The sequence below is a fragment of the Macrosteles quadrilineatus genome, unplaced genomic scaffold (assembly GCF_028750875.1).
Source record: "Macrosteles quadrilineatus isolate MER2022 unplaced genomic scaffold, UCM_ALF_1.0 Scaffold_2__2_contigs__length_208266976, whole genome shotgun sequence".
NCBI classification, from domain to species: domain Eukaryota; kingdom Metazoa; phylum Arthropoda; class Insecta; order Hemiptera; family Cicadellidae; genus Macrosteles; species Macrosteles quadrilineatus.
This window is the reverse complement of record NW_026542595.1, coordinates 181,938,237-181,962,505: the sequence shown is the minus strand read 5'-3', so window position 1 is coordinate 181,962,505 and position 24,269 is coordinate 181,938,237.

Below are 24,269 nucleotides of genomic sequence, written 5' to 3'. Positions count from 1 at the left end.
ATAGATAGAACTACTATGGTAGATAATGTATCCCTTTAGTATTAAAATAGATTGTAGTTATGCTTTGGTGTGGAACCTACTGGTTACGTGTCAGACTTCAATGCACAACTACAGTAATATAAAAGAATTTAGACTGCTTTCCTTCCTTTAGTGATTCATTTATGCTAAATCCTGCTTAAAAATGTGCAGTTGTCAATCAGCAATTACTGTACTATATACAATAACTGAACAAGGTCAAACGTAAAGACATCCAATTAATTGTGACCTATACCATCTTTTATTCTAAATCAAATGTCAAAGTATCAAAAGCTTAAGAGAAATTTTAAGAAAAAATTGTAACTGTTATTGGCTCCACGATGACAGTTATGTGAGTTATTAAACTATAATTTATTTAAATAAACAATACTTACGACCTAGTGCGTATGGAATGTTGTCTTATTTTTTCCAGACGTCATTAATCTATGGTATACATTATTCTATCATAATAGTTTATGGCAAACTTCTAAAATAAAATGTAAAAGTTTTGTAATTTAGAATAAAATAAAAACTATGAAAACCGGTACTGCTAACCTGTGTAAGGGTTCATGAATTTGTTTTAATCTCAAACTGAGATCTTAATTTAAAACTTAATCAGAGAAAATTAAATGAAAAATTCAAAAATTGGTTAATGTAGCCTTGTGATCTAAGCACTACTCATATTCAAATCACATTTGATTCATAATTGAAAGCTTAATATTATGACGAAAATCGTCAGGGCTTGAGCAAACATCCTAAATATTGAATCGCACCATCCTATAAATTTAATAATCAACAACAATTCAACACCTCAACAATGAAGTTCTCCTTTGTCACGTCTTCACACAATAAATTATCCTCATCAGTCCTATCATTACACAATATGATACGTTATCAGTACAGGGGAAGCATCTCAGTGGTTTGACCCATTCCCACACACGTCAGTGTTATCAGTTATCACAGCAGAGGTGCAGACCAATGCATCAGCGCTTGGCGTACCTCAGGAGTGCTTCCTTGGACCGATGATTTATCTGTTACAACATCAGCTCCGCTAATAAACCACCTAGGCAGCCAATCGCGCTTCCGAGCGTCACGTTCTTGGAGGTTTCTCTGTTTACATGGTTTATACAAGTTGAAAAAGTGCATTGTGGGAATACTTCATGTACATTTAAAAAATATGGCTTGGTTCGCCTTTAAAAATAAGGGCGATGGTAGTTAAGTAACTATACAATATAAAATAATCAACTTAAATGAAATGTTCAGAGTATCTTTGATATTTATGATTATAATAAAACCTTGTATGATGATTGGTAATTTCTTTTATTGCAAGCTATTCTAATTTTCCGATACTCATAGTTTTACTATAAGTTGACTTCTAAGGTCAAGTAGGCAGCAGCATGATCAAAGTAGATCAAGTAGTCTTTGGAAAATAACCACGACGCTATTCAATAAGTTGATTCAATGTTCATATCAGCAGGGAGTCCTGTATAATCTTAATGGAAATTAAAACCTTACGCAGATTTAAATTTTCTGTGATATGGTCTAAAATTAAAATACAAAGGAGAAAATTAGTCTGATCATGCTTAAGATAAATACTTAACTAAAAATGCATGTTGTTTGTAATGTTTCTAAAAGAAATAATAAAGCGGAGATTTCTACTTAACTCGAAGATAACGCTGTAACAGAATATGCAGCAAACCAGTCAAACTAATATCGAATACCTTTTTAAAAGTTACAAACATAAATAAGTACTAAGTATCAACATTGCTCAGTGGACTAATATTATTCTAGATTAGTCAAGCTGGTAATCACTTAAATTGGTCAACAAATCTCTGAACAGAATTTTGAGCTAATATCCCAAATAACCTACCTAACAATTCACATTTAATGGAGTATTGCATAAGGACAGAACGAAAATCTATCAAAAAAAATAATGGGTTTTCATACAAAACCCCTTGTGTTCGCAACCAGCAAAGTGTTTCAAATGGCACGCGAGAGCTCCATTTTTGGCCATGCTCCCAACAAAACTTTACTATTGGAGAGCACGCTCGGACGTAATGCCAGGGAGTCAAGAAATGGAGATAAATCAATTCTAAGAACATCTCGAGAAGCGGGTTAATGACTATGGAGCAATAGAGGAATAAAAAGTATAAAGTTGGTAGCGTAAAACTTATAATATGTATGATAAATATTTGTTCGATACAGGAGTCTAAAGTAACCAAATTGGTGAACAATGTCGCTATTTCAATGAAATTAAAGTATGTGGTTATTAGGTTTTGCATTCAAAACAGAGTTTAAAACTTTCCCAAACATTTGTCAAAGCAATGTTCGATTTATCAAACAATGATTTATCAAACTTTTGAAAAACAACCATCGATGTTTATGTGTTTTATGCACGCTTTCTAGTGTCGTTGATTCACAAAGAAGTAATGAGTTATATACAGGGTGACAATTAAGTCTTAGGACGACTTTATAAATTTAAAACGAAAAGATATGTCACATTGAAATTTGGCATATCATTACTGGTAATAGAAAGCAACTTTTTTTATATACATGGTGGTCGAATGTCACCTATGGGGACGGCCCATAGGGAGTAATTAAAAATCTTAAAGGTAAGCATAGGTTAAATTTGCAATGCTATTATACAGCAACCACAAAAGGACGAACAAAAATTAATCGTATGTATAGGTCGATATGCACTTCAAATTAAAAGTCTATATTAATTAAATACGATACCGCAAATCTGAGCTCAAAAGAACAACAGTGTAAAAAATGACAGCCATTCACAATTGCTGATTCAAGAAATCTTTGAACGGCTGCCATTTTCGACTCCATCCATTTTAGGTCCGGTTTGCGGCATTGTATTTGGTTCAACAACACCTTTAATTCAACCTATGCTTACCTTTATGATTTTCAAATCACTTCCTATGGGCCGTCCCCCATAGGTGACATCCGATCACGAAGTACCGAGAAGAAGAAAAGCTTAAAGAAGCTTACCATTACCAGTAACGATATGTCAAATTTGAATGTGATATATTTTTATTGTGAAAGTTATAAAGTCTTAATTTTAACCCTGTATATTAATAGATTTGTTAACTGTGCTCCTGTCCCTTTGATATTCTCCCCCAACTTTCTCTGAATGAGAGAATAATATAAACGCTTTTATTTACATTAATTTTTAAAGTGCATAAAATGCGTACTTCACTGTGGACTAACAATTGACACAACGTAATTCAGAGCGAAATATCTGTTTGTATGAAAATACATAGTATCTGAGGTTTCCCGTTAGTTCCAATGTTACAATTGTATAACAAGCAATGACCCGATACTGAACGATCCATCTTAAATTGATTTAATTGCAGCGCTGGTCCATGCTCAGCTATTGGATCATTGGAATCGTGATCCATTTAGTTCACTCGTACTTCGTTCAAACGAGGAAGTTGTTAATCTCGTTACCTAATGAAACCATGCAAAACTACAAGTGGGCTTTCCTCCTTTTATGTCAAGTAAGTCTATAGAAAACAAACTACAACGTTTTCGATATTAAAAATAGTTATACCGTTGGTCGTAAAAAGGATTGTTCCTAGTTATTAGAAAAAAGTAACAATTTAAATGGCTATACAAATTTTAAAATCCTGTTAAAATTTAATGTGGCATCACTGTATAGTACATTACGTACCTAAGGCCAAAAATGAGGTTTTGCCGGTTCAAGATATTTTTAATATTTTTATTTTTTTATTGATTTTTTATCCGGAGGCTAACAACTCTTAAAAATAATATTTTTTAAGTTCAAGACGAAGTCGAACTTTAAGAAAATAAACTTCTTTATGTCATAAAGAAACTCCTTAAGGTTTCTTTATTATAAAAGCAAAATAAATAGACCCAATAAACGGAGAAAAAGAGATATAACCGAAACTATATACAATTGTATACCGTATCCATGACCACATTTCCTAAGCCTTTGAAAACGTTCATCTAATGTTTATGCAACGTAATTTCATAACGTACTTCTCAGGTTTCTCAGTCCGATTCCTTCGAGCCAAGTTGATTTATTGCATCGTCCAAATATGGCAGCCTCAATTTGTCAGAACAGGTCTTCTTCTGGCATACCAGCGATTAGGACTATCCAGCCTAAGGACTAGCAGGTTGTACTAGATACATAGGTCTACATATTCAACTGTAATGATCGAGGAATTAGGCTTGGTAATCATTAGTTGCAACCCACTTTTAATTCGGGTCTTTTTGACCGAAATGGAAATGTTTACTTGGTTGGAATGGTCTTAGTAAAATGTGTGTAACGATATTTAGTTACGAAAGTGCCATAGGGATGGACAAAACTAGGGGTTAGAACTCAAAGTCTTTCTACTAGAGATCCTTGTTGTACCATGGTTTAGGGGTTTAATCCTCTCTTTTTGGAAGTTCACCTAGTATCTATAAATGGAAAGGATTAGAGTTGCAGATGAAGAATTTTCTCTAAACCACAGAACCTTCGAGAGCCACACAATATGTAACTACAACTACAACACTTTTGTTAAAAGTGCTTGTTTTTCCAACCGTGCGCATACAGAAACCTGTGAAAATTGTATAGATCAAATTAATATTGAACAGCATAAGTTTTAACTCTTTTAGCGAATTTCCTTATAGGGAAGTAGCTATTACCGTAGGTCTCATGGTAAGACCTAGGCCCGGGACCGATTTACTTTTTCATTTTGTTGTCCCCAGAGGCCAAAAACACCATTCGTTCAAATTTGTATATATATATCCGCACGATAACATGAGTAATTTTTGTCCGATTTTGATAAAATTTGGTTTGAAGGTGTAAGGCGGGATAAACTTGAACGAGTTCGCGAACCAGCATGATCGGACTATGGGAACGGGGGTTTACGGGGGGTTTTATGGGGTGAAAATAGGTTTTTCCCATTTTTGACTCAAAAAACATAAAATTTTGCAATTTCTTTCCAAACCATTTTGTAGAGCTTAAAAAAACAAATAATTTAGTATTATTTGGTTATGGAGAAAATTCCAAAAAAATGTAAATTTTAAATTCCCATGTTATTCTTATGGAGAACAAGTAAACTGTTGTAGTTTGCTTGTTTACTAACATATTTTGATTAAATTTGGAAATTTTTTTTTATTTCTTACTAACTATTAACATAAAAAAAGCAGTTTTACCCTCCCTGATGCAGCAAACCTAAGTACCTGTCAAACTAATTATATTTAAATAGGTTATAAATGTTAAATTTTTAAGTAGACATTTTAGTGTAAATCCAAACAGGCAAATGGAAATTCGCTTAGTCTACGGTTTGCCGCGGCGGGGGTATTTTTATACAGGGTGTTTGTGAACTCTCTCGAAAAAATTCACAGGATTATTCCTTGGGTTAAAACATGAATATTTTACATTATAAACATTGGTCGCCGGAGCCTCGTTTTCTGTCTGTCTGTCTGTATGTGTTTTTTATAAATAACTTTATAACTCGAGTTTGAATCGAGGTACAAAAAATTTGACACGCTGGTGTATTTTAACGTGTTACACAAACATGCAAAATTTCATTTCGTTGACTATAGCCGTTTCAAAATGGCGGCCATCTAAAATCTTTGACCTCGAATTACATGAAAACCACTAGAGTTACAAAAAAAACACAAGGATAACAAAATGTGGGAAATCTTATGCCAAATCAAATGACACCTAGATCTTAAAGATCGGACAACAAACAGCTGAGTTATAAACTTTTTAAATAATTAATAATTTCTTTAGTTGCTTTTAATTGTTATTGTTTATTCTTTAAAATCATCTGATACAGAGTACATTACGTAACCTTAAACAGATCTCAATAGTTAAGGTAAAAATAGGACACTTAATACAATTACCATCTAGTAAAAAAACTTAATGTTGTTGTTAGGGCAAACCAGCTGTCTTACATTGTTGTAACAATAATATAGAAAGGATCAGATGATTTTAAAGAATAGACAATAACAATTAAAATCCAGTAAAGAAATTATTAATTATTAAAAAAATTAATAACTCAAAATAATCATGTGATCATCATCTCAAAATCGTATGTCCAACCAGCTGTTTTACATTGTTGTGCCAATTTAGAAAGGATCATATGATTTTAAAGAATAAACAATAACAATTAAAAGCCAGTAAAGAAATTATTAATTATTTAAAAAGTTTATAACTCAGCTGTTTGTTGTCCGATCTTTAAGATCTAGAAGTCATTTGATTTGGCATAAAATTTCCCACATTTTGTTATCCTTGTGTTTTTTTTGTAACTCTAGTGGTTTTCATGTAATTTGAGGTCAAAGATTTTAGATGGCCGCCATTTTGAAACGGCTATAGTCAACGAAATGAAATTTTGCATGTTTGTGTAACACGTTAAAATACACCAGCGTGTCAAATTTAAAGTTTGTACCTCGATTCAAACTCGAGTTATAAAGTTATTTATAAAAACCACATACAGACAGACAGACAGAAAACGAGGGTCCGGCGACCCATGTTTATAATGTAAAATATTCATGTTTTAACCCAAGGAATAATCCTGTGAATTTTTTCGAGAGAGTTCACAAACACCCTGTATAAAGTAACATACCTTGTAATTCATACGCCATAAATTCCTATTTAACAGTAAAATAAAGCTAGTGCCTGTAGGTATAGTGTTCTATACTTAGTATTAAATTACAAATACTTGAAGAAAGAGTTCAGGTTAATATTTAGGTTTTCCACATTAATCAGTTTCTGTGTGTTATTGGTTTGAATAGCTTATTTACAATTCATGCACGATGAAATGTAAAACCTATTTTCATCAATTACATTATACCCAACCCAAAATGTCCTACAGCAGCTTCTATTAAGACTGAACCAAGACTATAAAATTGCAATCCTCCACGACCAGTTTAATCAATCTTCATTGTAAAAGTGTTTACTCTGTATTCTCAGTACCAATTACCAGTTTAGAATAGAGAAATGTGAAGAGATGTTCGTGCAAACTTCTCCAGTAATATAATCTTCACGATCACAATTTGTCATAGTTATACACAGGGTTTATACACTGAACATAATTTAAGATAGATTCTCTAGAGTTTCAAACTGTTTTTTTATCCATGCATAATTCACGTGTTTTCTTCTTCATAGACCACTTATTTTAGCAAATAACACTGGAGGAAGAGTAAAATTGATAAAAGTTTACTCATTCACGGCTGGTATCTCTTTATTAAATAATAGCTTACGTACATGACTAGCCGGATATAAAAACAATATCTATGGAAAACATCTAAACAGAATAACTCCTCCTTACCGATACCTGTTATTCACAATAAAAATCAAACACATAAGAAAACTACAAAAGGAAATGAACTGAACAATAATTAGACAAGTTTAAAAAAAAACTATTTTGTAGTTTTTTGTACTTTTATTTGAAAGAAAACTACGCAAAACCATTGTAATTTATTTACACATGATTCGTTTGCGTTGGATTTAACTGCAACTTCACGTAAGTCAGAGTAATTCGCAAGACGAAGTGGTGTCCCTAATTAGGTTTATCTAGACATTAGCCTAAAAGAGCAGCAATCTGCAGCTGGTCCAAGGGTGTTCGCGGTGCATTGAAGGTAACATCCGGAGAGAATCCCGCGAGGTGGCGAGGTGCTTATGACGTCATAATCGTTACAGGACTCTCATTGGAGCAAATAGTTATGTCTCTGTTGGCCTAGACCTCATCTCCACCTTTCTTCAAGCTTGTTGCCTAACTGTGGTTTTAATCTTGCTACTGTAGATTTGTGCTTTTTTTATATTTTCATTTCACATCCATGTCTTCTATCGGAAAAAAGATAATAATTTAAATGTCATTACGTTAACAAAGGTTTACTTCAAACTGATTTGTTCTCTAATTATCAGTGGAATTTAGAATTTATGGTTGCATCCATCCAAGATCAAGACTGCAACTCCATTAATCTCTCTTGAAACCACAAGCCTCTACAGGTTAAATCACATATTACTGCTGACACCGTTAATTTTCAGTTTTGGTGATGCAATAATGTTAGCCACTAGGCATTTCTAAGAGATTTTCAGAGCTTACGATTGTGGATGACTATATACGGTATGTGTTTGTTTAGCAGTTGATAATGCTGTTAAGTAATACTTAATTAACGTTTTTTACATTGTCTTATATAAATATTAAATATTAAAAATCATAAAAGCTATACCATACATTTTTATTTTATGGATAAGCTATAAAACCCAGAAAATCATTTCCAAAATAGCATATGCCCCCATTGAAAATTACTATGATACCGAAAGTAATTAGATTATCCAACTAATTTTACAATAGTGACAAAGAAGGAAGAAGTACGATTTCGTAAATATTTATTGACAATACTCCCATAGTACTTTACAGTAACAGTCCTTGGTAATTATACGTTTGGCTGAGTGCATGCCTGAGGATATCGAATGCATTACATTTATGTTTATGATCTTTGAATGCATAATAAAAATATTGTACTCATAATACGATGAGAACTATACATTCAAAACAGAAGTTTATTCTTCTCTCGGCAATGAGTTCCAATATTTTTAAAATCAGATTCTGTCCTTATATTCATTATTACTTGTTAAGGATTCATCTATTTAGTAATTTCTACGATTAGTAAGGATTTCGTTCTTCTGTAAATAAAAATATTTGATTTGAAAATATCCACTAACGCAACGTATAAATACTGTTTTAGTGTTTAATCTCTAGTCAGGCCAGGGTAAAGATTTTTGATTAAACATAATAAATTGCTTCTAAATAAAACGTTTAAGAAAACATGTGTAACAAAATTATGTATAAAAAACACAATTTTGGATTGAAATAAAAATCATTATATAATTTTTCCAGAGTAAATCAGTGATTGTGCTTTAGCTGAAAGGATGTATAGTAGAGTTCTGACATAATGTATAGTAGTGAGCTGCCGGTTCAGATATGGGGGAATACAGTAGCTTCTTGTGTTTTGATCTGATCCCAGCAGTTCTTGACATTTGGTCTTCCAAGGTTAAACTATTGAACTAAACAGTATAAAATAGGTGACTTGGGTAGTATATAAGTAAAAATCCACGGTTGTTCTCACAAACGATGTACTTGTCTTCTGTGCCTTCGAGGTGTTTTCGAATACTAAATTTTCAGAGGTTGGTATTGAAGTTATCAATCACCAGGTGTAATTAAATTGTGTAGGCACTACACAAGCCAGCCCTTCTGAACTAAGGACTAAGGATTATGAATAGTTTTTGTAGTGTCCACAACAGTACCTGATTATGAAGGCCTACACATTCCCTGAAATGGAATCAAAATACAGCTCAATAACACGTTAACCCAAGACAAGTTAAATAGCATTTAAGACGTTTACCGTTTAATTAAAGTTCCATAACATTCTTTATAAATTCCCATGCCGTTTCCTAGAACTTCTGCGCTCTGCCCACGCAGACGCAGTAGATGGCTGCGGATAGCAGTGGTTTATGCGGGAGATTGCCCTTCTGCGCAGGCGTAGTGCACTGCGCAGACGTACAGCGGCCACAGTGTTATCAGCCCATAAACAACGAGAGCGTCTCGTGTGACCCCAGACCTGCGCTCGTGAGCTCATAAACTAGCTTGGAGCTCTCGATGAGCTAATGTCCGTGAGCTGACGTCTGCGAGACGCATCTGTTACTCTAGGGCGGTGTCAGAAGAAAATTGAGTGTAATAGTTTGAAGATGAAAAATGTTTTAGCTGAACTTAACAGCAATAGTGCACATGAATTATGAAACATCAATATACATCAAGGTACTAAAGCGTTTCATTATTTTCTGTTTTATTTGTATTTTGTTACACCAAAAAAATTTAAATGTGTTACATTTTTTCATACGATAAAGATTATACTTGTAGTCTCCAAAGATAATGAAATGATATTGATTAACAAATTTACCAAGTATTTATGTTTGCTCAACAGGTTAGTAATAAAAGATGTGAGGGTGTTCAAATAGATACGTCTAGATTGTCTTATAAGCCAAAGTGGAATAAAAATACATATTGTTGTAAAATAGCTAAAGTGTTGAATAATAATGGCGGTGGGCATAGTTAGATGACGTTTGATATAGTTTTAAAATTTCACTAGTTTTTACTGCAATCCATGTAATGATAATCATCGAATTTATCTATTTACTAAAGCACTCAGGTATGCTCAGTGTATTGGTATATTTTATTGTTGATGTTCAATCTTTTACTGTTTGTTTTAAAGAATATAAATATCATCAAGTGTCAAATTCTATCCCATCGTTGTCTTGAAACGATTTAAGATCTCTGTTCATGCTTAGATGGTGAGTTGACTTGCCTTCTTAAGCTTGGACAAGTAAAGGTCAATCAAATCAACAAGTAATATTTACATTAATAAAGAACTGTTTGATAACAATTTGAAAATCCACACAACAGTTAGTATTGAATCTCCATGTATGGTGCGATGCATTCCATCTTTCAAAATTGGCTTTCTCAATCATGAGTAACTGCAGCTAACATTGCAAAAATGACTGACTGTGGGATCATAAAAACAATTAAGGATATCTAATCAAATTTTGTTTTCATAAAGCTATATGTTTGAAGGTCGCCAATTACCAGAGGTTTTGAAACCTACTTTAAGAAAACAGACTGAAACTATGCTGTAGGGATCGCCACTCTATTATTTTCCAGCGGATAACTGACCTTTGTACACTTACACTCCCTGTTCTGTTTACATACTTGGCACACTACCGGGTGTATCTATAATAGAACACTGCATATGACTCAAACTATATTACCTGTATGATGTTATGAAAAAGTCATATCACTAAAATAGAAGGCTATATTTCTAGGCAATGTAACTAGGACGTGGAGTAAAATTAATAAGCTTTTACTGCAGTTTACAGAAATGAGAAATGTGCAATGGAACTTGAAGAATAGTCATAGAAGTTATGATTGATGAGTTGATTGTTTTAATAAGTAGATTCTCACGCATTCTACCTAATAAGCTTACGCAATATCTATTAGATTTGACTGTGTTTCTTGTTAACTGAGACAAGGCAATGCATTACAAAATTTAACAGAATACATTATGCAATTGATGAGTAATATCTTGAAATGAGAAACAAGACCTACGTCCATGGAATAAAATCAATAAAATAATTTCCTTTTGTACGAAATTGTAACAATGAAAGCCCAGGGGACATAGTCCTACGTGATTGTAAAAAAAAATTAAAAAACCATCAAGGCAAAAAAGGAACTAGTTTTTTTTTATTAGATTAAAGTTTTAGTAATGCATATAGGTAAATGACAGTAAAGCTTTTATTTATTTTGCTGCATGCAGCGGTATATATAATTTTCAATGAAAGCATCCTTATACTGTGCATTTTAAAGGCCACCGGTTGTATTCTGTGAAAAGTCTGCTGCCTTTTAATGTTCAAAACTTAAGTAAGCCAGCCATGATCATTTAAATGCTCTTAGCTAACTGTTTTTAGTCAGGAAAAAGCTAAATTCATATTTAACTTTAAAAAATAACCTGTTGTATCGCGCTCCTAAAGAACCCACTAAACATGATTTTAAAAATCAACCATCTCTAGCCATCCTGTAAACCTAATAAAATTGTTAAAGCTAAATATGAATAATTTGTAAAGAAAAATATGCAAAACATAAGAAAACCATATGGTTCCACTCCATATAGTATTGCAAAACTAAATGTAAGATTACAGGTGTATGGTGAGTGTAGGTGGTACAATGAAGTCATTCAGTTCGTGTCGCTTGTGGCAGTTAACATAACCGGGTGTAGGAGGGTCTCTGGTCAGCGGCGTGTAGGATCTTTACCTCGAGCGACGTGGTGACATCGGCTAATCAGCTGGTTATATCATCATAATCATATGACTGCTTTTATAAAGTGGATAACTACTCTAACAGCTGTTCGTAGTGTATTAGGTGTTGTATTAATTATAGGCCAGGGACCACTTACATTTCGGCTTGATGTGTTAGTTTGATGTGATATTATTGTGGCCTTAACCGTGTTTTGCAACAGATAGAAAATTTAACTCATTTAAGCTAATAAAGGAAAAGAGTTACGAATTACAACAAATTTCATACCAAATTGATAAACCCAGACCCGAGGGGTCAGATACCTCGGAACCTGCTTGGCATACCCAGATATGGACTGGTCCATTAATGCGAGTATCAAGCAAGTTACGAATACCCAGATTTGAACTATACAGGGTTAGGCAAAAGTCTGGAACCCCCCAGTTAACTTTTTAACGCGTTGCAGTAGGAAAACCAAACTTGGCACATATTTACAACATATGAAAATTTCCCCAGCCCCCAAAATGGGGTATTTTGGGGGCAGCCCTAAATTTTCAAATGCAAACCCCTATCATGTGACGCCTCATTTTCAAGGGTTTATCAAGGGAAATTGAATGGCGCAAACTAGAGGTCAATATCGCATCACTAATCAAAATGGCAGCCATTTTAATTATTTAAGATGAACAAGCAAGATAAAGATTGGACACACCCAGTTACCCTAAAAAATTTAATATTTTAATACTGACCAAAATGTGAGTTATCTTTTTTTTATAAAGGTATGCTGAGTTTAGTTTTCCTCCTATAACCTGTTAAAAAGTTAATAGGGGATATTTAAAAATGACTGCCATTTTGATTAGAGGTGCGATATTGACCTCTAGTTTGCGCCATTTAATTTCTCTTGATAAACCCTTTAAAATGAGGGGTCACATGATAGGTGTTTACATTTGAAAATTTGGGGCTGCTCCCAAAATACCCCATTTTGGGGGCCGGGTAACTTACAAGTTCTAATTAAAATGAAAAAGTTTATTTTTAAATTTTGTAAACATGTGCCGAGTTTGGTTTTCCCACTGCCACACGTTATAAAGTTAACTGGATGTGTCCAGACTTTATCTTGCTTGCTCATCTTAAATTAAAATGGCTGCCATTTTGATTAGGGGTGTAATCTTGACCTCTGGTTTGCGCCATTCAATTTCTCATGATAAACCCTTTAAAATGAGGGGTCACATGATAGGTGTTTACTTTTGAAAATTTGGAGCTGCCCCCAAAATACCCCATTTTGGGGGCTGGGCAGAGTTGTAACTTTGACAAAAAAGTGCAGTTTCTTATGTTGTAAATATGTGCCGAGTTTGGTTTTCCTACTGCAACGCGTTGAAAAGTTAACTGGGGGTTCCAGACTTTTGCCTAACACTGTATGACAAGAACTGGTCTGGATCTGTCAAACTTTATCGAAAGAGAAGTTGTTTGTGGTTAATGATATCTGTAGAGCCAAATAAACGCGTATTATTTTAAAACGATTGTATCTCAATTATTTTGAGTCAGGATGTGTGAAGTGTAATATCGTGTAATATTTTGATTGAGATATCGTTTTTATGAAATTTCTCTTTGAAATAATTGTTAAATTCAAAAACACATTTTGTTTGTTCAATTCTTAATTATCTCTTTCATTTGGACCATAAAATAATTTCCTAGAGTTTTAGATAGGCCTATACATTTTATATAAACAGGTAGACACGTATAAAACGTGCTTTATTCTGTCACAAGGTTTGTGTAGGGATGCTGCATGTGCACGGCATTGCAGTGAGTAGTGTCATAACTCATGCAGCAAGATGCATGGAACCTCCCGTCAGATAAGGGCATTAGTTAGCATAATCACAGCGCCTCACGGAGAAAACAACATTCTTGTGACCAGATGTAACTGTTACCAGGCCACGAAACTGTTACAAGTGTTACAACGTTGCAACAATAATGCCCAAAGTTTCTGTAACTGGTTATTTGATCGGTCGCATAGCATTTAAGAAGCCAGCGTAACCGTTACAATGCTCCGAGTAACTAAGGCAAGTGGTTCTATGTGTCTATGCTCCGATAGTTATCCACTGTCATATTGGAACTAGTACCCTAGTACTTAAGCGGTTGGACGAAATGCAGGTAAAGCGGTGCCTGGATATAAGTAACTGTTACAAACCAGTTATATGTGATAAGGTATAGAAAAATATGTTCACCTTGGTAAGAAATTGTTATATAGTGAATGTTTAAGATAGTGGCTTTTTAAATGTTGTAAGGAAGGGTGCCCATAACTGTTTAACATTGATTTATTTTAGATTACGCCATTAATTAATCAGTGGTCCTAACCAAATACTGTAGCAGATGTCACCTGGGCTCATCGTCTTCACATTGGATCAGACTTGTGACCCTAAGGCTTAAGGGTGGTAATAGAAGTACTCTGACGATTTGAGGATAATTTAGAGGTAAATGTTGGAAAGCTGTAAAAATATCGCAGCCATTGGACCATAACAAGCTTTACTATTCTCTAACATTACTTCTTCTCAGGACTTCTAAACCTTCTCCTTGAGCTGTTCCTTGTAAGGTAAAGTAATCAGGATTGTAGCCTCTGACCTTACTGCGTTACAAATAAAACTGGAATACTTCAAATGTAACATAACACTACGTTTTAGACCAACGAAGGGCCTAAGGCAATGCCAAGTAGGGATGACAAGTCGGGAATGGTACAGGGATGTCATTACAGTATCAACTATTTTATGAAATTAATCTAATTTTTAATGAGTCAAAATCTGATTTCAATGAACAAAAAATTTGTTATTATAAATTCTACTTACATCTTATTATATCTATTCAAGCTGTCCTTTGTTTGAAGTTTATTTTAGGTGTAAGTTTACTTTAGTAGTGAGTACTATGAGTGATTGTTAAACGATTTTTAAAATACAAGTTTCGTGGTGTTTCTGGGTGATTTAAGACTCATTGGGGGACGTTCTCAATTAAATACGTAAATAAAACATAGTAAGTTATGTACAGAACCACAGCCAAAGCTTATGGGAATATATTTCTTTACACCACAAGTATATTTCCTGTTTTGGATAAGCTACATGAACATGAATTAAATTTTACTTTCCAATTATGAAATGAAATGGCAAATAAATAGATATCTAACCTATACTCTAATGAAGCAAAGTCTGTTTGTCTGTCTGTCTGTAATATATATCTCGAAATCCAGCAGACGGATTTTGACTAAATCTTGGAATTAGAGACTTGGATATAGGGGAATATAGAGCACGTCAGTGTTTCGTGTTGATACCGTTTGAGTGCACTGGTGTCAACTCAATGTTTATGCAGTCTTTTTTTACATAGTTTTGACTGCTGAATTCATAATAATTTTAAATTCCACCAAAACTTGTATAATGAAAACCTAAATTAGTCGTAAAATACGTAGGATTCTTTTATATTTCGTTTACAACCGAAATGAGCTATACCGAGCCATGACTAGGTCCCCGGTACTTCTTAGTATAATTTGCTTGGACCAAGAAGAAGTATGATTATCTAAAACAAACATGTTATAAATACACTCTTACAAACAGATAACCGCTTTATGTCCGATAATAACTCACCGTAACTTAAACCAACGGTTCCAAACCTGAAACACTTTCCTAACGCACCGCAAATGCTATCACCGAACCATAACAACTCTGATCGACCAAAAATTTATTACTCAATACAAATTCCTCATTACGCCAATATTTGCCCCTCGGCGCAACCGGTCCCGCCGGGGGTCAAAGGGCATAACGCCGCTTATATAACCGAACGTCGGGCGATTTGTAAATGGATCTGGGTTTTGGAGGGCGCTGCTAATGAACCCAGAATTACCGCAAAGTTTATGGTTGCGTCACGCAGGTAAATGATGCACCGAGAAACCGGTCCAGAATGAAAGTGACCGAAGATGTCCCACATATCAAGGTCACCCGACAAGGTCATTGGGTAATGTGGCTGCTAAGTATACGCCTTTGTGTGTGTCTACGTCATCGCCCTACATCTGTGTACAAAGAGACCGAGGTTTTGAAAAAGACTAATTTGGCAATTAGGATTTTCAGTTTGGTTCAGAGCAATGGCATTGAGCAGAGTTGTTTATTATTCAAACATTCAAAATAACACAACATTCAGGATCATTTGGTTATTTGAAATGTTAAAATCACATTTATTAGCTTTTTGCACATTTTTTAACAAACGTAAAAACGCAATTTTGCTAAAAAATATACGTCGATATTGAAATTACGTACAAACAACTAGTATACCTGTAAAACATCAGATCGGATAGGTAAAATATCCCGAAATTTAAGGTGAATCTTGCTTGTTAAGAAAATTATAAGATAAAATTAATGAAAGTAATCTAAAGTTGTAAAATGTTGCTTCTAATTTGATTGCCTAGTTGGGTATAATTCTTCGGGATCATCTGCTATTTTGTTCCGTAGTGTTAGGAATTTTTGTTTGGTTTAGGTCTTGACTTGAGTCAAATTTCAAACAGTTTTGTCATTGAAATACACTCATGAATAAATAAATCATGTTGCCTTAGAAACGTTATCTAACATACTAACAACTCGTCATGAAACTGACTTAGACATTTCTCTGAAAAATTACTTGATGTTTGTAAAACCGCTTCAAGAATACCCTTGTTCAAGTAAAATTTTTACAAAAGGATGATTTGATAATTTAGTAGGCTATATAACGAGTTAGCCTATTTAAATACAGTGCATTATGTTTTATAGAAATACAAAGAAAAACAGTTAGCCAAATAGGTATTACTATTATATTAACTCTATATTCGTTTCAAAAATTTAAATAACAACTTTTTTATCACCATTAATAATAAATCTCTATCAATTTCGCAGCCCAGGATACATAACATCCTCCAACCTCCATTACCAATATTGGACTCTCGTTCAGGCCCACGATCTAATCAGTTTATACTTTCCCGCTCATTTGCAGCCAGTCAAAACGTGTCACGTTTCCCTCCAATTCTCCCATCGCCAGTTAGGCACATCTGGATCAGCTGACTACTTGCCATCAGCTGATCACCTCTCCCGCGCCTTGGCGGCAAACGTATCAATTAGCATTGCGTCATTTGCAATTTCAGTTGCAGGAATGCACCTCTCTAAAAATCTCAGTTGCACCATTATTCAACCGATTCGCCTACTCTATATTTAGCACGGACGGGTAACTGTGCATGTACGGGAATCACAACAATTAGAAGCTGCAGTAAATTTAAATATAGAGAGGAATAATTGTAAGAAGAGATGTCCTTACAACGGTCGTACAAGAACTGGTCCTATATGAAAGCTGGATATAACAAGTAAAAAGCTACACATGGATGTAAACTCTATATACGCTCATAATTCGCCCAAATTTGTTAAACATTTGATAAAATCCTAGTCACGTTTCACTTCTTATCCGTTAGAAATTTAGACCAGGTTATGTTACGATTGTAATTTTATGTTGTGTATGTATTTAAGTAAACGTTTCTATTTATGAATGAACCTGGCAGAACTCAAACGAAAACTTGAAGTTAGTTCTAGTACAAATTACAGTACCTTTTAACCATTGATAGCGAAAAGCTTATTTTTCCATTCACAGTTAGGCATTATCCATAGTGAATATGATGGTTGTATAAACATCTCGTTGTACCTTTTCTGTAGATTTTAGTAAGGTTATATTATCATGTATAATATAATTATTTACATTAAATTATGCAAGTATATTGTACATACGATTATTTGTCAAATCTGGAGCCTGGTATGTAGGTTTTATGTGATGTTACAGTACTTTAATGTGAATAAATTATTTTCTCCCCTATTTTGTGCTGGTTCTAGAATTTGAGCTCTACTCTTAAGTTATAATAACTGAGTACCTAACTACAAAATTTCACAAATAGGACGTTGCATGAAGTTAAACGATTTTAAATTTAGATAAAACCCGGAAATAAATAATTTAAAAACAAATCACCCTCTAGATAGACCGGACAGTACTAGTTTTAACATTGTAAGCAGCCAATCAGGCAGATTACTTATAAAGATGAGGAATTTTAAAGGGATGTTTATTGTATGACATAGTATATATGTTGAGAGAAAATGCACGATACAAGAAAAGTCTTTCACTATTATAGATTTTACTGTTTTACAATCTAAAGATGCATTGGAAATGTGTTATACCCAATACCTGACCGTTACACACACCGTGCAGGAGAGTGTCTGAATTATTTATGACCAAACCACCAGTTGCAGCCAATCCCCCTAATAGCAGCAGACCTCCGCGCTTCTCATTGTAGTGATTGGGCGTTCGATCACAAATTTGATTTCTGCAATTCGTTCCATCCGATTTGGCCTTGGACAAAGGATCATTGGGCCAAATGCGTGTTTTGTGGCCCACTTTGGATTTAGGTTTACCTCGTAGGATTATTACTTATGGATAAAAAATAATCGTTCTATCTCTCTTGTTCAAATACAGTGTGTACTTAGATACACATCATTAATATTATAAGTTAAGCACAGTTTATATAACAGAGAGTAGTGTAACAAATTCCGGAATTTGATTGTTTTAATAATTAGGGTTAACCCAAATGTTGTTCTGAAGTTTTTTCTACTTATATATTGTAAGAGCACCATTATAAAAAAAAATTGTATAGATTTTTATACAACGGTTAATTAAAATAAAATGACAAATATATGTGACCAACAGTGACATTGCCGGTGGTAAAACTAGTCATTGTACCTTATAAAATAACTATATTACAAACACAATGTCCCACTAAGTTAAAATCAGGTTTTAAAATGTATAACCATAATATCATTAACTATATAATTAAACTATCTTTTCTGTTATCCTTTATGTCATAAAATAAATGTTCAGAAAATATAAGTTTCTTATGACGGGTTTAATATAATCAATGCTAACAGCATTATTGATGTTAGAAACTGAAAAAATATAAATAAACCTAAAAAATAATAATAAGTAGTAGGAGAAAAATCTGTGTGTTAAATGCAATACTGTATTCGTATTATATTTATCCGTGCATTTACACCAATTAACAAACAATCAATTTTTTTACTCCGAGGGGTCAACCAACTCCCCTTGTCCATGCATTATTCCTTGCTTACCTTTCTCTTACATCTTTAACACACATTTCCCGTTGGATTTATCTTCTAAGCATTCCTCTGCCGTTTATACAAGTGATATGTAATGCTGCAGGATAGGGCAGTACAACAGACCTTACAAGTTTTTCCACAGTTTTGTACCAATTAGCTGGCAGTTCCCTGGTTCTTGCCACGGCCGCTAGAGGCGCTCTTGTCACGATGTCACTTTGTCACACAGTTTCGTCACTGGGAAGTCACGCCGTGTTTATGACTACTTGTGTGTTTTGTCTCTTATGTGAACTTTGACCCCGCTCTGTTCTGTTGACCTCATGGGTCATCTTCCACTCGTGAACCGTCGCAGAGGTATCTGATCATGTCATGGTTGTCAACTTTAAAAAAATTACCAAAAAGTAATTTTGTAAAACATAACTGGTTAATTTCTACGAAGTTCAGGATATGCAATGCTATTCAAAGTGCACTCTATAGTTTTAAACTGGAAAATCCAATTCTTTACGTAAGTTCAAGTTCATAACCATGGCTGTTCCTGTTTAACAGTGACCTTTTTTAAATACCGGTACATAATTTTGAGCTATTCTTATGACCAGGCCTTAGAAGTAATGAGGTTTGTCTATATGTTGAGTTGCTGGAAATCGAGCGGAATATGAATAAGCTGTTGTGAGTATAAAGAGATATACGCGCATCACTTTTCATGCAAAAGGGTTAAGAAGAAATACGTAACTCACTTTGGACTTTGGAACAGATCAATTCGATTTTCGATTTATTTTTTTGTTATATGGCTGAAATGCAACTCACAGATCTGGGACCAAGGAAAGATTACGTGGTTTATAGAATGTTATAATATACAGATCTTCATATGGTGTATTATTAACTTTGTATAATGCGATATATTATATTTTTCAGAGTCAAACAGTGAAATGAAATACCTTATTTTTATATTTTAATTACTCAATACAAGAACAATCGATTTTAAACTTTACACCCAATCGAAAATAAATATACTTACAAATTTAAATTTCACTACGTCAATATACTATAATATTATTAGTAACAAAAACCCCAATACCCAAACCAAAATGATAACAGAAAATTGGGTCACATACTGTTAAGAGTTACTTGAAAAACTCTATTCAAATCCTAGGTGTTTGATAGTTCAGTCATAACAACTGTTACTTTTTGCGTGGCGGATGATAACTTCAGGAAGCAAACAAAGTTTACACCTTTCTATCAGCCTCTAATCACCTTGAGATATAAGAATGTAAAGTCAATCAAGGGAATAGGAATGTAAAGATAATTGTGTCCTTGCGTGACACACAGGGATTTATTTATCAAACCTTCTTCAATACAATTATTATATAACAGGGTTTAAAGAAACAATAGCTAAACAATGATTAAATTGTCAAGTAAAAAGACAACGAGACGTAAAAAGCTATATAGCTTTTTGATGAATCTGTAGAAATTCACGTAGCATTAATAATATTCAACTGATGATTATGACAGATCAAATTAATGGTCATACTTTATTCAGTAGGACATAACTAATTTTTCATTGGGTTATTAAGGTGTATGCGTTTATGTAGAGCTCTGCTCACTTCTGGAAATTTACCAATAACTACAATCTGCAAGGTAATGCTTTGACTGAGGAGTCCGGACAACGGCAAAAGAGATAAGTCTCTGTGGCAAATGGCACTTATTTTTTTATTAGGAGATATTTCTACTCATCCAACTATTCCAAAATAAGAAGCAAATCTGTACTGATTATGACCAATTTATTGTTACCTCATATTTAAAACTAAAACTTACAATTATTTGATTTATCGGGATTTTAAGTTATGCTTATGCTCCCAAGGAAGAAGTGCATGTTAAACATCCAGTCAATATATTGTAATGATAGATTGGTCTTGAAAACATTATTAAAAATAATAACACAATATATAATTATGTACCAATAAGTATTTTCACTACAATATCTATAAATTAATGTCTTAATTTTTAAGGATACAAAAAACAACGATAAATGATGTTAGTACTCTCTTACAAAAATATTTAGGCGATTCTTATTGTCATGCAATCACAATAATGCATCATATCTTACATCTTTTCAATGCTAGTTGTGTTACTTGATTGTAGGCTGCCCAAGAGTTATACCATTTTCAATGGAGAAGTTACGCACTTTACAAATTGAATTATTCTTACTACCATGTATAATTGAAAGAAGATATAACATCAAGAGTTATATTTGAGATTCTTTTGATAAAAAGCAATACATTAGTTCTTGGCAGCTAAAAGGCTTCCACTATTATACCTCGCAAAAATACATATGTCCGTTCATTTTAAAACGTTTTTATTAGCTCGCTTTCTTGTCCGGTACAAATTTTGCAATCAATTTTAAACTAACTTCCCGATGAGCCAGAGACTTGAAACATGAAACATAGCTCACAAACGGATGACAATGCAATATTATATCATTTTATTTTCATATTTCCTTTGGGCTAAGCCCCATGGGCTTCCTAATTTTCCATGTTTACATTTCGGAAGAATGTAAATATTTCATTTGAGTCAGCTGTAAATACTTAAATTTGATAGTTAAGAGCAGAGACTAAGAGGCACAGGTTCTGCTCCCGAGAGATTCTAAATATAAAACAAGCATTTCAATGTAAAGATAATTCATCTGATTACAGATAATAAGGTTTTGGTTATATATTAACAGGCCATATACACATATTTACACATTAAAGCCTAAAAAGTAAAAAATAATTTATAAATAAAAAGTATTTTTTTTTTTATTAATAACTATATCCTTCACTAATAACAATGAGTATTTACGTGTATACTCAATATCTTACTAATATTATAAATGTGAAAGTTTGTTCTTATCTCAAAAATCCTTTCAGGCTCCGCCCCAGTGGCTCCGTAGTTTCCCATGTTAACCTTTTGCGGATTCATATTTAAAAGGGAATTAAAGAATTTAGTCAGCTGTTTCAACTAAAAAAGTTGGTTCTATGATATGCAAAAGCATCAAAAGTTATAAGATTTACCAACAGGGTGCAGCACTAATTTGCTAATTTTGAACTAAGCAGCAACAAAAAATTGTGATACGCAATGAGAACTGTTAAAGTAGGATTGTACAATTATGTTTATGTTTAAATTTCATGAATAATTTGTGATATTTTGAGAATATTTAATAATTTTTTTCTGTATGGTTTAGGTGAAGTGGTAAAACATTATTGCTACGGTAGATGTGTAATACTAAGAGTATACCGTAAATTTAAAGAAGCAAATTTTATCAAACTGTGTCCTCCCCCATTGCAAACGCAAAGATTGAGTATAACTATGCAATAAGCATATTATTGCCGTACGAAGGACTGGTAATCTGCTAGTTATAATTATAAGTTTGAGAGGTGATGTAACAGTAAGTAGTGGATTACAACTAAACCACCACAATCTTTTTAAATAATATGATAATTCTTTTAAGTTCATACAACCAAAAATTCAACAATTAAAATCACGAATAGATCTATGAGCTACACAATTGTCAGCTTGCGAAAAGCAAATATCTTACCAGTTTGCTATGAAAATATTGTATAATACTACCAACCATAGATTTAAAATCCATTTTATATCAGTGTTTAATGAGGTAGGGGTGATCCCTATTTAATAAACACGGATTTAAATAAACTACTTTCAGGTAATAATTTGTTTTTAAGAAGAATGTTACAAATTATATGCCTTCAAAAAAGCGTCTACTTTACCAAAAAAGAAATAAATGAAATTTTCTGAGTTGGTAAAAACATTAGGGAAATATTTTTCTTATGTTATGATCGGGTTAAAACTAAGTTTTTCGACATTGAAGCTAGAAGTACTTTCGTATAATTTATAGTGAACATGTATTTTATATAATGTTCTAGAACATAATTATGTTTTAGTACCTACTATATGATTTAATAAGGGAATTGATAGGAGTTATTGTGATATTGTAATACTAAAATAAAAAATCTTGATTAAATAGAAACTATGTTTATTTTTATCTTTTGAGTATACAATTATTTTAATAGTGCTGAAGCTAGTGACCTGATCGTTTTGTTTGTATTCCACGCAATTTTATATTTTTGTATATACATATATACACATTAAGATATATTTTACCAGGTAGGATTTCCGTTGATTTGTTGTCTACAAAAAAGTTGTTAAGAAATTCATAGAAATATGGACAGTAAAAAAATATTAATAACTTTGGAATCTATTGGAAAGTTTAAATTAAAACAAAACTGTAGCTAGTAATCATTTTTCCGTATTTAAACTTTATTTACTTGTATACGTAATTAAATCTGAGACATTTTACAACACTGGAAGGCCAACTACTTGGTGTCAAAAATATATTGGTTTACAATTTTAGAGACGGAAAATACTTATAATAAATAACTTGAAAATCACACAACAAAAATTAAATAAAAGTACCTATTGTAAAATTAAAGCAATATCAACATTTGAAAATTATCAAACTGCAAATAAAAATCGCAAACAAAAGATTTGAAACGCAAAAATTATGAAAGGTAAAAGGTGAGAGTCTCCCCATAGTGGTATGTAGGTCTTTACTGGGGTGATGGAAGGCAGGTATTTCCGTTTTGGTATCTAAACTGCGCGCCTTTTAGTATCCATATCGGTATATCCCTCCAAACCCCTCACCCCAATGCGGACAGTTCCCCCTGGACGTCACAGGGAGAACACCCACGCTAGCACCACAGGGATCCAAACACCCGGCCTCCAAGTAGCTGGATTACAGGACTACGCCACGAGTCCCGGCCGATAATGTGACGCAAAACAGATGTTCATAAGCTGTCAGTTGATCGATTTGTTACTAGAAGGCGCTAGATGTAAACCATTGGAACTCGTTCGTTACTCTGTTCAAATGTCCATTATGAGAGAAAAGAAATTGTTTTACAAAAACAAATTGCGGTCAGTTGGAATGGTTTAAATATTTTTAGTGTAATTGTTTAAAACCCCAATTACGTGATTTAAATAATTGGTTATCTTAGAAATTACTTTAAACATTCTAAGAGGAACTAAATTGTATTCCATTTCAGTTACCTATAACTATGGTAGAAAACTTGTTGGTGCTTCAATATAAAACTATGAATCAAAGTCAAAGATAAACAAATAAATGAATGATAATTTGTCAGCGCAATTGTGTTGAGTAACTAAGTTCTGTCAAGTACCTAATCTAGAGTTACTTAAAGCTAATATTTTATTACAGTAATTATTGCAGACATTACCTATCAAGCATCGGTGA